Source organism: Entelurus aequoreus, linkage group LG07 (assembly GCF_033978785.1).
Source record: "Entelurus aequoreus isolate RoL-2023_Sb linkage group LG07, RoL_Eaeq_v1.1, whole genome shotgun sequence".
Lineage (NCBI taxonomy): Eukaryota > Metazoa > Chordata > Actinopteri > Syngnathiformes > Syngnathidae > Entelurus > Entelurus aequoreus.
Genome location: NC_084737.1, coordinates 83,573,348 through 83,587,871, shown reverse-complemented (window position 1 = coordinate 83,587,871; position 14,524 = coordinate 83,573,348). Strand labels below are relative to the sequence as shown.

Here is a 14,524-nt window from a genome sequence, read left to right as displayed (position 1 = left end):
CAGAAAAGAGGCTGTGTGAAAGGCTCATTGATGGAGGGATGCTCTGATGAATAGACAGAGGGATGCAGAGGGAGGTGGATGGCAGCCATGAGGGTGATGGCCTTGTAAGGACCAAGTAGGAGTGGGAGACAAGGCCAATGTCAAACATTTGTGGAACTATTAAGTGGCAAAATGTGAATCTCTTTAAGGTGCAATACGAAAGAAAGAAAGTCAACTTGACATATTTACGAGTAGTCAGTGTGCAGCATTATATACGGTATTTACTATACACTACAGCAGAGGTCTTCAACCGGAGGTCTGTGTTTTTTTTTTTACATATATATATTTTTGTATTCCCCACGCGATTTTTCCACACAAATAAATGTTTTTTTTTTTTTTTTTTTAAATTAAATCAACATAAAAAACACAAGATACACTTTAATTAGTGCACCAACCCAAAAAACCTCCCTCCCCCATTTACACTCATTCATACAAAAGGGTTGTTTCTTTCTGTTATTAATATTCTGCTTCCTACATTATATATCAATATATATCAATACAGTCTGCAAGGGATACAGTCCGTAAGCACACATGATTGTGCGTGCTGCTGCTCCACTAACATTTTCATTAATTACTACTTTATATGTAATTGTTTTTATATTGTTTTACTTTCTTTTTCATTCAAGAAAATGTTTTTTATTTATTTATCTTATTTTATTTTATTTAAAAAAAAAAAAAAGGACCTTATCTTCACCAGACCAGGTTGTCAATGAAGTTAGGTTGTTTAAAGACTTCTTAAAACCAGGTCCAGTCCAGATTATGTCCAGGTCGGGCTCAGCAACACACACCTTCATTTATGTACACTGAAAATTAGGGAACACAACAGATTGCATATAATCTATAAACAAATATACATTTTCAAAATAAGCATTTATGTACAGTCCAGATTATGTCCAAGTCAAATAAATGTTTTTAAATACACCCTAACATAGGGCTGGGCGATATATCGAATATACTCGATATATCGCGGGTTTGTCTCTGTGCGATATCAGTGTTTCCCATAAACTGCCAAGATACCTGTGGCGGTGGGGGCGTGGCTATGGGCGTGGTCACCATGACATCATCAAGTAATTTGCATAATTTACTACAATGATATGATTTTCTCTAAAAAGGCTCAAAAAATGTATACTTACTAATTAATAACAGTTTTGTTTTAAACGTCCATCCATCCATCCATTTTACAATATAATTACAACACTTTATGTACATATTTATATACAGATTTGAACAGTAAGTTATTCACTGAAATATATTTATTAATTGTGGTTCTTACAAAAAATATATCTTATAAAATATAAAAGCTAAAATGTCTCTTAAAGCTCTGCCCCTTTAATTAGTGCATGCTAAATAATGTAACTTTAGCCTACTACTACAACCATATTATTTACCAGCAACATAAAGTGAAACAGAGGCAGAGGTGTCCTGCCACAGTCAGTAACAAATAAACAGAAAACAGTAGTGGTCAAATACAAATAAGGCAACAAGAGAAGTATCCTACACTTCTCTTTTGTAAAGTAAATGTGAACAGCCTATATGGGCATCTACATCAACTATATGATTTGCCTGAGAAGCTGGACAGGACAAAACAAATAAAAAAAAACATTTTTTTTATTTGTGGCGGACGTAATTCTTTCGTGGCGGGCCGCCACAAATAAATGAATGTGTGGGAAACACTGGATATAGAAAATGACTATATATCGTGATAGTCGGGTATACGTTCTCACGCAGTTGCTTTTAGCTGCGGGCATTACACTACATGCGTTTCTCACTCTTTCTTGTCTCTTCTTCTCACAGAGACGTAAAACAAGCGCACCTTCTTACATACGTCACATGCTGTCGCGCGTGCAACGTCATACGCCCTCGCCGAGCCGAGAGGTAGCGGCATGGGTAACATTAGCTGTGATGCTAGCCGGTGCGGTGCGAGTGGTAATACGAGAGAGAGAAGTTGCGAATGTGGTTACAAATGAAGGAAGAATAATTAATTCCCAAGAAAAACGTCCATCGTCTGGCGGTGGTTTAGCTTCAAGCGGGAAGATGTTGAACAGACAACCGTAATATGTCAAGTATGCGGCAAAGGCGCTGCTACAAAAAGTAGCATTACTGCTAATTTGTAGCATCATTTGAAATTCGCCCGCTAGAGAATGAAGAGTGCTTGAAACTCTGCATGTCAACAAATACACTTTAGGTAAATAGACTTAGTTGTGATTTCCCTCTCTGCATGAAAGTTTAAAAGTAGCATATATTAATGCAGTATGAAGAAGAATGTTTGAATGTAGACACATAGAATCATCATACTGCTGTGATTATATGCATCAAGTGTTCTTTCAAGGCTAAGGCAAAATATGGAGATATATATCATGTATCGTGACATGGACTAACAATATCGAGATATTAATAAAAGGCCATATCGCCCAGCCCTACCCTAACGTTGATTCAACACACTGTAGTGTAGTTGAAAAATGGCAGTGACATGGTTGCAGGTTGGCAATAAAAACATGAACACATAATTAGAGTGGTACCTTAACTTAAGGGTGCTCCAAATCAAGAGTGTTTTGAGATAAAAGCTGAATTGTTTATGCTTTAATATGCAAGCAACATTTTCAGTTACAAGTATTAGTTGGTGTAGCAAATGTCACAGTGCAAGATCAACCCAACACTGCAAAAGTTGGAATCTAAGTAAGATGAAATATGTCAAATAAGGCTGATATTTGCTTATTTTCTGTCTGATAAGATCATTCTTCTCACTAAGCAGATTTTATGTTAGAGTGTTTTACTTGTTTTAAGGGTTTTGGTCCTAAATGATCTCAGTAAGATATTACAGCTGAGATTTGATGAGCTATATTGAGTAAAACATGCTTGAAACTAGAATATCAACTGTTGCAAAGCTGTGTCATCAACACTCACAAGTATAAAACTGCTTTTTTAAAGTATAATTTCTTATTTCAAGCATGAAAAAAAAAATCATGATGCCGAGCGCATATCATTATGTCAAGATAATGACACTAACATTTACTTAATTTAAGAATATTTTTCGACATATTGAGCAAAAAGGTCTATTTTTTTTCTACCAAGAAAAGTGCACTTGTTATTAGTGAGAATAAACTTATTTTAAAGGCCTACTGAAATGAAATTGTCTTATTTAAACGAAGATAGCAGATCCATTCTATGTGTCATACTTGATCATTTCGCGATATTGCCATATTTTTTATTGCCATATTTTTGCTGAAAGGATTTAGTGGAAAACATCGATTATAAAGTTCGCAACTTTTGGTCGCTGATAAAAAAGCCTTGCCTGTAGCGGAAGTAGCGTGACGTCACAGGTTGTGGAGCTCCTCACATCTGCACATTGTTTACAATCATTCCCACCAGCAGTGAGAGCGATTCGGACCGAGAAAGCGACGATTACTCCATTAATTTGAGCGAGGATGAAAGATTTGTGGATGAGGAAAGTGAGAGTGAAGGATTAGAGGGCAGTGGAAGCGATTCAGATAGGGAAGATGCTGTGAGAGGCGGGTGGGACCTGATATTCAGCTGGGAATGACTAAAACAGTAAATAAACACAAGACATATATATACTCTATTAGCCACAACACAACCAGGCTTATATTTAATATGCCACAAATCAATCCGCATAACAAACACCTCCCCCCTCCCGTCTATATAACCCGCCAATACAAATCAAACACCCGCACAACACACTCAATCCCACAGCCCAAAGTACCGTTCACCTCCGTAAAGTTCATACAGCACATATATTTACCCAAAGTTACGTACGTGACATGCACATAGCGGCACGCACGTACGGGCAAGCGATCAAATGTTTGGAAGCCAAAGCTGCGTACTCACGGTAGCGCGTCTGCTATCCAACTCAAAGTCCTCCTGGTTGTGTTGCTGCAGCCAGCCGCTAATACACCGCTTCCCACCTACAGCTTTCTTCACTGCTGTCTCCATTGTTCATTGAACAAATTGCAAAAGATTCACCAACACAGATGTCCAGAATACTGTGGAATTTTGCGATGAAAACAGACGACTTAACAGCTGGCCACAATGCTGTCCCAAAATGTCCGCTACAATCCGTGACGTCACGCGCAAACGTCATCATACCGAGACGTTTTCAGCAGGATATTTCGCGGGAAATTTTAAATTGCACTTTACTAATCTAACCCGGCCGTATTGGCATGTGTTGCAATGTTAAGATTTCATCATTGATATATAAACTATCAGACTGCGTGGTCGCTAGTAGTGGCTTTCAGTAGGCCTTTAAGGTCTTTTTGGGTTCATTGAGGTTAGCTAATTTTACTTGTTTTGGAAAGTCTTGACAAGCCGAATTTTCTTGTTCTATTGGCAGATAATTTTGCTTAGTTCAAATAAAATACCCCTCATTTTTGTATTTTTTTTTTCTTGTTTTTGAACACTAACTTTTTGCAACGCAGGTTGTGTAAAATTTCAAGTTGCTGGGTGATATCCATCACGAGGCGCCTGTTGGGTCCATCTCGAACTAGTAGGAGGGTGAATATACTTAAAATATAATGTTTATTTAGTAGTGATAAAGACTTATCATGGGTGTATATGTGGTTAAACAGCTGTTTCAAGTATGTTTCCTGCCCTGCGCTTCATTCCCATTTGACAACTTACAGTGTTTGGACACATCTTGATGTGTGTCACCTGTACATCCTGCATCTGTTTATAACCGTAACCCCAGACGACGGAGTCTACTATCTTTCAATGCATTCTCCTCTCACAAAGGCAAACCCAAACAACTCTTTGCAGCTGGTTCATCTCTACACATAAGCTGCAAACTGTATTTGTGGGCATGTTTCTCTCTCTCTCTGAAAACTGTCCCGCCTTATCTTGATCCCCAGTGGAAAGTTGGCCGGCTGCTCAAGGGGCCCGGGGCGGGGGTGGGGGGAAGATGTGGGGAAAAGTTTGGAACAGGACAATGAGGTGAGGGGAAGAGTGGAACAGTGGGAGAAGGAAGGATTAAACTTTGTGAAATGCAACCTTTTGACAAGTTTGACTGGCTCGTCTGTGTAATTAGTGGAGAGAGAGAGGGGGAGGAGGGATTTCCTGCCGGCCCGATTTCATCTTCAAACTTCATCAGCGACGGCCTCTTAAGTGTACCGATGGAGTCACATGCTGACTGAGTGACTCTGGAGTTTATTGCACGGATGTATAAAGAAATCCGCATTAATGTAACTGTGTAGCTCAGGGGTCAGCAACCTTTTTGAAAGCAAGAGCTACTTCTTGGGTAGTGATTCATGCGAAGGGCTACCAGTTTGATACACACTTCAATAAATTGCCAGAAATAGCCAATTTGCTCAATTTACCTTTAACTCTATGTTATTATTAATAATTAATGATATTTACACTTAATTGAACGGTTTAAAAGAGAAGAAAACACGAAAAAAATGACAATTAAATTTTGAAGCATAGTTTATCTTCAATTTCGACTCTTTAAAATTTAAAATTCAACCGAAAAAAAGAAGAGAAAAACTTAAAAAAAGAATTTATGGAACATCATTAGTAATTTTTCCTGATTAAGAATAATTTTAGAATTTTGATGACATGTTTTAAATAGGTTAAAATCCAATCTACACTTTGTTAGAATATATAACAAATTGGACCAAGCTATATTTCTAACAAAGACAAATCATTATTTCTTCTAGATTTTCCAGAACAAAAATTTTAAAAGAAATTCAAAAGACCTTGAAATAAGATTTAAATTTGATTCTACAGATTTTCTAGATTTGCCAGAATAATTTTTTTGAATTTGAAATATTTCACAAATATTCTTCGTCGAAAAAACAGAAGCTAAAATGAAGAATTAAATTAAAATGTATTTATTATTCTTTACAATAAAAAAAATAAATTTACTTGAACATTGATTTAAATTGTCAGGAAAGAAGAGGAAGGAATTTAAAAGGTAAAAAGGTATATGTGTTTAAAAATCCTGAAATCATTTTTAAGGTTGTATTTTTTCTCCAAAATTGTCTTTCTGAAAGTTATAAGAAGCAAAGTAAAAAAAAAAAAAAAGAATTTATTTAAACAAGTGAAGACCAAGTCTTTAAAATATTTTCTTGGACTTTCAAATTCTATTTGAGTTTTGTCTCTCTTAGAATTAAAAATGTCGGGCAAAGCGAGACCAGCTTGCTAGTAAATAAATACAATTTAAAAAATAGAGGCAGCTCACTGGTAAGTGCTGCTATTTGAGCTATTTTTAGAACAGGCCAGCGGGCTACTCATCTGGTCCTTACGGGCTACCTGGTGCCCGCGGGCACCGCGTTGGTGACCCCTGGTGTAGCTTCTACGAACACAAGGCACGGTGTTGTGTAGCTTTGACCAATTGCATTAGTCAAGGTTTGACATTACAGCGTTTCTAATGGATCACTTCTATGCATTCTGTTTTAATGGTCATGTCACATGTTTGCATGTGTTGTCGCGAGGCATAGTTCATAGGGCCCATGTTTTCATTTTAATTTTAATTACATTATTTTACAAAAAACTAGATCTTTTTTTTTTAGTGTGTTTAAAAAAAGAAGCAAAATAACAACTGGCAGACTACTATAAAACACAATTATATTTCTTAGCTGATGGATACCGTATTCCGGGACGCTACAATATACACCCCCCGCTACCCCCTACCCCCCCACCCCCCAACCATGGCCACCTCAACCTCCTCATGCTCTCTCAGAGAGAGCATGTCCCAAATTCCAAGCTGCTGTTTTGAGGCATGTTAAAAAAAAAATAATACACTTTGTGACTTCAATAATAAATATGGCAGTGCCATGTTGGCATTTTTTTGTCCATAACTTGAGTTGATTTATTTTGGAAAACCTTGTTACATTGTTTAATGCATCCAGCGGGGCATCACAACAAAATGAGGCATAATAATGTGTTCATTCCACGACTGTATATATCAGTATCGGTTGCAGTGTTTCCAAATAAACTGCCAAGATACCTGTGGTGGTGGGGGCGTGGCTATGGGCGTGGTCACCATGACATCATCGAGTAATTTGCATAATTTACTACAATGATATGATTTTCTCTAAAAAGGCTCAAAAAATGTATACTTACTAATTAATAATAACAGTTTTGTTTTAAACGTCCATCCATCCATTTTACAATATAATTACAACACTTTATGTACATATTTATATACAGATTTGAACAATAAGTTATTCACTGAAATATACTTATTAATTGTGGTTCTTACAAAAAATATATCTTATAAAATATAAAAGCTAAAATGTCTCTTAAAGCTCTGCCCCTTTAATTAGTGCATACTAAATAATTTAACTTTAGCCTACTACTACAAGCATATTATTTACCAGCAACATAAAGTGAAACAGAGGCAGAGGTGTCCTGCCACAGTTGGTAACAAATAAACAGAAAACAGTAGTGGTCAAATACAAATAAGGCAACAAGAGAAGTATCCTACACTTCTCTTTTGTAAAGTAAATGTGAACAGCCTATATGGGCATCTACATCAACTATATGATTTGCCTGAGAAGCTGGACAGGACAAAAAAAATAAATAAATAAATAAAAAAATAAAACTAAAAATATATATATATTATTTTTTTTTTTTAAATGTTTTATTTTATTTGTGGCGGACGAAATTCTTTCGTGGTGGGCCGCCACAAATAAATGAATGTGTGGGAAACACTGGGTTGATATCGGAATCGGTAATTAAGAGTTGGACAATATCGGATATCGGCAAAAAAGCCATTATCGGACATCTCTAGTCAATACGGTAATGAATATGTGCAACAAAGAACAGCGCAGAGCAGAAGTAGGAATGGAAGTGGTCAATTGTGTGCGGAGGAGCAAGATAATCCCTATGATGTAGAGAACCCTGTTATTAGGCTGCTTGTGGTTCTAGCCTTTTTTGGGGGGTTGCGGTGAAGTCAAACACATTCAAGCTGGAAGAGAATGCCGGAAACAGAGCCCCGACCTTTGCCTACAACAGGGGTCACCAACCTTTTTGAAAGCAAGAGCTACTTCTTGGGTAGTGATTAATGCGAAGGGCTACCAGTTTGATACACACTTAAATAAATTGCCGAAATTAGCCAATTTGCTCAATTTACCTTTAACTCTATGTTATTATTAATAATTAATGATATTTACACTTAATTGAACGGTTTAAAAGAGGAGAAAACACGAAAAAAATGACAATAAAATTTTGAAACATAGTTTATCTTCAATTTCGACTCTTTAAAATTCAAAATTCAACCGAAAAAAAGAAGAGAAAAACTAGCTAATTCGAATCTTTTTGAAAAAATTAAAAAAAGAATTTATGGAACATCATTAGTAATTTTTCCTGATTAAGATTAATTTTAGAATTTTGATGACATGTTTTAAATAGGTTCAAATCCAATCTACACTTTGTTAGAATATATAACAAATTGGACCAAGCTATGTTTATAACAAAGACAAATCATTATTTCTTCTAGATTTTCCAGAACAAAAATTTTAAAATAAATTCAAAAGACTTTGAAATAAGATTTAAATTTAATTCTACAGATTTTGTAGATTTGCCAGAATAATTTTTTGGAATTTTAATCATAATAAGTTTGAAGAAATATTTCACAAATATTCTTCGTCGAAAAAACAGAAGCTAAAATGAAGAATTAAATTAGAATGTATTTATTATTCTTTACAATAACATTTTTTTTTTACTTGAACATTGATTTAAATTGTCAGGAAAGAAGAGGAAGGAATTTAAAAGGTAAAAAGGTATATGTGTTTAAAAATCCTAAAATCATTTTTAAGGTTGTATGTCTTTCTGAAAGTTATAAGAAGCAAAGTAAAAAAATGAATGAATTTATTTAAACAAGTGAAGACCAAGTCTTTAAAATATTTTCTTGGATTTTCAAATTCTATTTGAGTTTTGTCTCTCTTAGAATTAAAAATGTCGGGCAAAGCGAGACCAGCTTGCTAGTAAATAAATACAATTTAAAAAATAGAGGCAGCTCACAGGTAAGTGCTGCTATTTGAGCTATTTTTAGAACAGGCCAGCGGGCTACTCATCTGGTCCTTACGGGCTACCTGGTGCCCGCGGGCACCGCGTTGGTGACCCCTGGCCTACAGAGCTGTAAAGCAGAGGCAGGTGAGGAAGTGATCACAGGATTTTATAATAGAAAACCCGAGTTTTCCCATCATGCAGCTGCACCAACATAGTCATGCAACTGGACTGCTCTGCTATGATGTCATCGGCGACTTTTTGCCCTTCGTGCTGTTTTAACGCACAAAACACATTTCCCGCCATTCACTTTACAACAAGCGAACTCGGGATTCTTTACAGGACAATTGTGGCATCGCTTAAATTCAACCACCACTGCACGGATAAACCCCCCCCGCCCACCCCCACCATTTCCTGCAGTCATTGTAGTGAGTCATGTAGAAAAACACGACCCAAATGTAACGCGGCAGGGATTTAATGTCGGCCTCTGCTGATGATTAGCTTGTAGAGACAACTGTGTTATCACAGACAGCTCTGGTAATTGCAAAGATAGGCTGACATGTTTTGAGAATTTGCGTGCGTGCGTGTGTGCGTGTGTGTGTGTGTGTGTGTGTGTGTGTGTGTGTGTGTGTGTGTGTCTGCGGGTTTGGGGGGGGAATTCTGATGAGAATTAGACTGCATGACCACTGACTTTGCCAACACCATGTGTGTGGTTTTGTTCACAGCCTGTTCTCATGTGAATTTGTAAGGATTTAGCACGGAAAAAAGTGATGCGCTGTAATTGAAAACAGGCCCTATTTTATTTATTTTTTTAGCTACATTAAAAGCCCATATCCATATATTAAAACATGAATCGAGAGGGACAAGCAGTAGAAAAATGGATATTATTCAAACAAATGCTGGATTTGGAATACTTTGCGTTTCTGTGCAATATTCCAGCGCCCCGTGTTTTTTGGACTATTTCGGCGCTGCGTGTTCAAATTGACCTAACAATGCTACGTGGCTACATACACAGTGCAAAAAGTCAGTGTTCAAAAACAAGGAAAAAAATGACAAAAGTGAGGGCTGTTTTACTTGAACTAAGCAAAATGATCTGCCAATATAACAAGAACATTTGTCTTGTCAAGACTTTCCAAAACAAGTCAAATTAGCTAACCTCAATGAACCCAAAAATAGCTTAAAAATAAGTATATTCTCACTAATAACAAGTGCACTTTTCTTGCTAGAAAAAAAAAAACCTTTTTGCTCAATATGTTGAAAAATGTTCTTAAATGAAGTACCGTAATGTCCGGACTATAAGCCGCACCTGACTATAAGCCGCACCAGCTAAATTCAGGGGAAAATACAGATTGCTCCATATATAAGCTGCACCCGACTATAAGCCGCACCTGACTATAAGCCGCACCAGCTAAATTTATGGGAAAATACAGATTGCTCCATATATAAGCCGCACCCGACTATAAGCCGCAGGGTTTTGATGTGTAATTAGCGTAGTATATAGGGGTTCCTGCTACCACGGAGGGGATTGTCGGGACAGAGATGACTGTTTGGGAACGCAAAGCGTCCCATTTATTAACTATAAATCTTTCAATCATTCAATCAAACTTTCACATCTTTGACATGGCGAACAGCATTCGTGCAGAGTACAAATAATACAACGGTGCAAAGTAATACAAAGTGCTCGCCTGTACGTTATCAAAATAACCAGCCTACCGGTATATGAAAAGTCAGTCTTTAATCATTGTGTCATCGTCTTCCTCCTGCGTACTAAAACCACCGAAATCCTCTTCGTCGGTGTCGGAGAAGAACAGGCCGTATATAAGCCGCACCCTTGTATAAGCCGCAGGGACCAGAACGAGGGGGAAAAGTAGCGGCTTATAGTCCGGAAATTACGGTAAATGCTAGTGCCATTATCTTGACATAATGATATGCGCTCGGCGTTACATTTCTTGAAACCAGCAAACTTATACTAAAACTAATTTATTGTTCTAAATGGAAAGGCAACAAGGCAAGCGCTTGTTACTCTCGGGGTCTCCTAGCCGCTCAGGCTAAATCATATTGTCTAAAAATGCATTTTTCCATGGATAACATGACATCATCGCGCCAAGTGCATGCTCTTTCAGTCAATTAGTGCGCATATATACAGCCCGGCCCCCGGACACATTTTTTTTAATTGTCATTTTTAAGAATTTACCTGAATGTGCATGAACTATTTCTGTTCAAAATGGTTAGAAATGTCAAATGTTGAAATATTAACTGTCAGTTTACTGTACTGTGCCAACTGTACTACTATATGAGTACGTGTTTTCTATTGTTTCATTGAAAATAAAACAGCAAAGTCCATTTGGCTGTCATCTGTTTTAATTATGAGACACAATTGTGTCAAAGTCATGATTTTTTTGTTTCATGCTTGAAATAAGAAATGATGACTTTAAAAAAGTAGTTTTATACTTGTGAGTGTTGATGACACAGCTTTGCAACACTTGATATTCTAGTTTCAAGCATGTTTTACTCAATATAGCTCATCAAATCTCAGCTGTAATATCTTACTGAGATCATTTAGGAGCAAAACACTTAAAACAAGTAAAACACTCTAACATAAAATCTGCTTAGTGAGAAGAATGATCTTATCAGACAGAAAATAAGCAAATATCACCCTTATTTGACATATTTCATCTTCCTTAGATTTCACTTTTTGCAGTGTATATTAAAATATGAATCGAGAGGGACAAGCAGTAGAAAATGGATGGATGGATGTTATTCAAACAATTGCTGGATTGGAGTACTCTGCGTTTCTGTGCAATATTCCAGCCCCGTGTTTTTGGACTATTTTGGCGCCAAGTACTCAAATTGACCTAACAATGCTACGTGGCTACATACAAGCATTTAAAATGTCCACGAAAACGCGGAAATTTGTGTTTTTAAACATTCACTATCGCGTGAAAACATCACTTCGGCATTTAAAAAAACAAAAAAAACTATCCAAACAAAATTTGTTGAACGCTCCCCTAATCGGCAAAAATACGGCATGCTAAATTGCAGTACGGTGAGAAACAAGCCCGCTAGTTAGCATAGTTAGCATCATGTAGCTAGCTTACTTGTCGTCGCATGCGTTTGTTCTCCGAGCCTCAACGTTGACGGCTGTCTACTTTGCTGCTTAACACATGTGGATGATTACAATCCGAACACTGTTAGTTCCGAACCATTTGTAGTTCTGGTGTAGGAGGTAAACAGAGGTCACAGCACCGGAAGTTTATTACCTGGAAAGGACACGCATTTCCGGAAGCCCACGCGTCCCGGTACTCAGATTTTTTAGATGACTTTTTTTTGTGTTTTTCCGGTCAAATTGTAAATATTCAATTCTCCTCTGTGTTTTAGGCACAATAGTAACAAAACAATTGTTACCCTTACAAAGTATGAGGAGTCAGCTATAGTTTAGATCAGCTGTTTTTTTTAACCATAGGGCCCATTCTTGGGCCGCAAGCGCCCCCAAGAGGGCCGCCCAAAAGTATATGTTTCTTAGCTATGGTCCGTTTGGGCCACAGTGGTACTCATTTGTAATGCACTTTTCCACCTTTTTTGAGCGAAGGCACATTTTTTTCGTTGAAAAAATGCAGAGGCTCACCACCAGCAGAAATCATTCAAAAATGAAACTCAGTTGACGGTAAAAAGTCGTATTTTCCTGTAGCAGTTTCATGTCTTCCTTTGAGCGATATTTCCCGGATCTGCTTTGTTTGAGCAATCAACAATATTTCAGTTGTTTTTATCCATCTTTGTGGGGACATTGTTGATTGTCATGTCATGTTCGCATGTACATTGTCTTTGCTCCACAGTAAGTCTTTGCTGTCGTCCAGCATTCTGTTTTTTTGTTTACTTTGTAGCCAGTTCAGTTTTAGTTTCATTCTGCATAGCCTTCCCTAAGCTTCAATGCCTTTTCTTAAGGGCACTCGCCTTGTTTATCTTTGGTTTAAGCATTAGACACCTTTTTACCTGCACACTGCCTCCCGCTGTTTCCGACATCTACAAAGCAATTAGCTACCGGCTGCCACCTACTGATATGGAAGAGTATTACACGGTTACTCTGCCGAGCTCTAGACAGCACCGACACTCAACAACAACACATAATTAGCAGACTGGTTTAGTAAAATTTGTTTTAACCTAAATAGGTGAAATGAGATCATCTCCCACGGCACACCAGACTGTATCTGGTCGGGGACCACTGGGTTAGAGTACCCGTTTTCTATACCGTCTTTTACTTGACAAGGCTAAACTTTATTAATGTTCATACCTACCGCAGCTGTTGCTTTATCTTTGGCAGCAGTAAATCGTTTGTGTGACTCATTTGACACTCATGTGTCACCACTTGGTCTGGAAGAAGACCCAAAGTGTTACCCTCATATTAAAGAAGTGTGGTGAGGACGTTTCAGAACAACCCAGTAACCACCAACGCTCATGCCATGGAGTCAGCAGCTTTACATCGTATACAGGGCGGAACGGGGATAGTTGTCATTTCTCAAATTGCGGTATGGAGATTTATAGTCTTCTCTGGAGACATAGAGCCGGAACCTGACGTTAGAGGACCTTTTTGGGGTTTTTCCGGTCTAATTGTAAATATTAAATTCTCCTCTGTGTTTTAGGCATTGACACAATAGTAACCAAACAATTGTTACCCTTACAAAGTATGAGTCAGCTATAGTTTACATCAGCGTTTTTTTTAACCATAGGGCCCATTGTTGGGCCGCCCAAAAGTATGCGGACCACAGTGGTACTCATTTGTAATACACTTTTCCACCACTTGTGGCAATAATGACAATATCCAACAAACAGAAGAAGTCTGGAGCTGAAGTCATAGAGACTTTTCTTAAGCGCAAAAAATAAGACTAAAGTGGTGAAGCTGTATTTTCATGTGCACTTTAATTTTATTGACAGTTTAGTTAAAAAACATATATATTATTATTTTTTTTATTTTTTTTAGCATAAATAATTTAATGTAGATTTATTTGGTAATTTATTTATTAGTCCCTTCTTATGCAGTATCAGTTTGTTGACCTGTTAAACTGTAAGCAGGTTAGATATAAATAAATAGGATTAAAATCAAGAGTAAGATTGATTCAGAATGGATTCTCGATGCAACACAATTTTTGTTGTATTTTATTTGGTATATAGATTATAATACAACCTTTTCAAAACAGGTTGCAAGTTACAAAAGCTCCTCTTGGCTGCCGACGTACGCACAGTGTTTGCCTAAAAATGTCTTTTAAAAATTGTTTTTTTAAACATTATTTTTACAGAAATGACAATGTTAAACAATCAAATAAAAGAAAACACAGCAACTCCAACCCAATCCCAGTTTTACAATATTTAGAATATAAATTTACAAAGCAATTGAAAAGACATACAAATACAATACTTATTACAATACTAAAAAAAGGGAACCAAACATTATTGAAAGCAACAGTAGTAATAATAATAATAGTTAGTTCCTACAAAAAATGTGTTTTTTCAACTTCAAAAAATGTGTTTT

At 36.9% G+C, this 14,524-nt stretch overlaps 1 protein-coding gene across 3 annotated transcripts in view; it reads left to right on the top strand.

Annotated features, from left to right (window-relative positions):
* The window catches only part of tns2a (tensin 2a), a 175,144-nt gene that overhangs the window by 68,006 nt on the left and 92,614 nt on the right, over window positions 1-14,524 (top strand). The window lies entirely within an intron of this gene.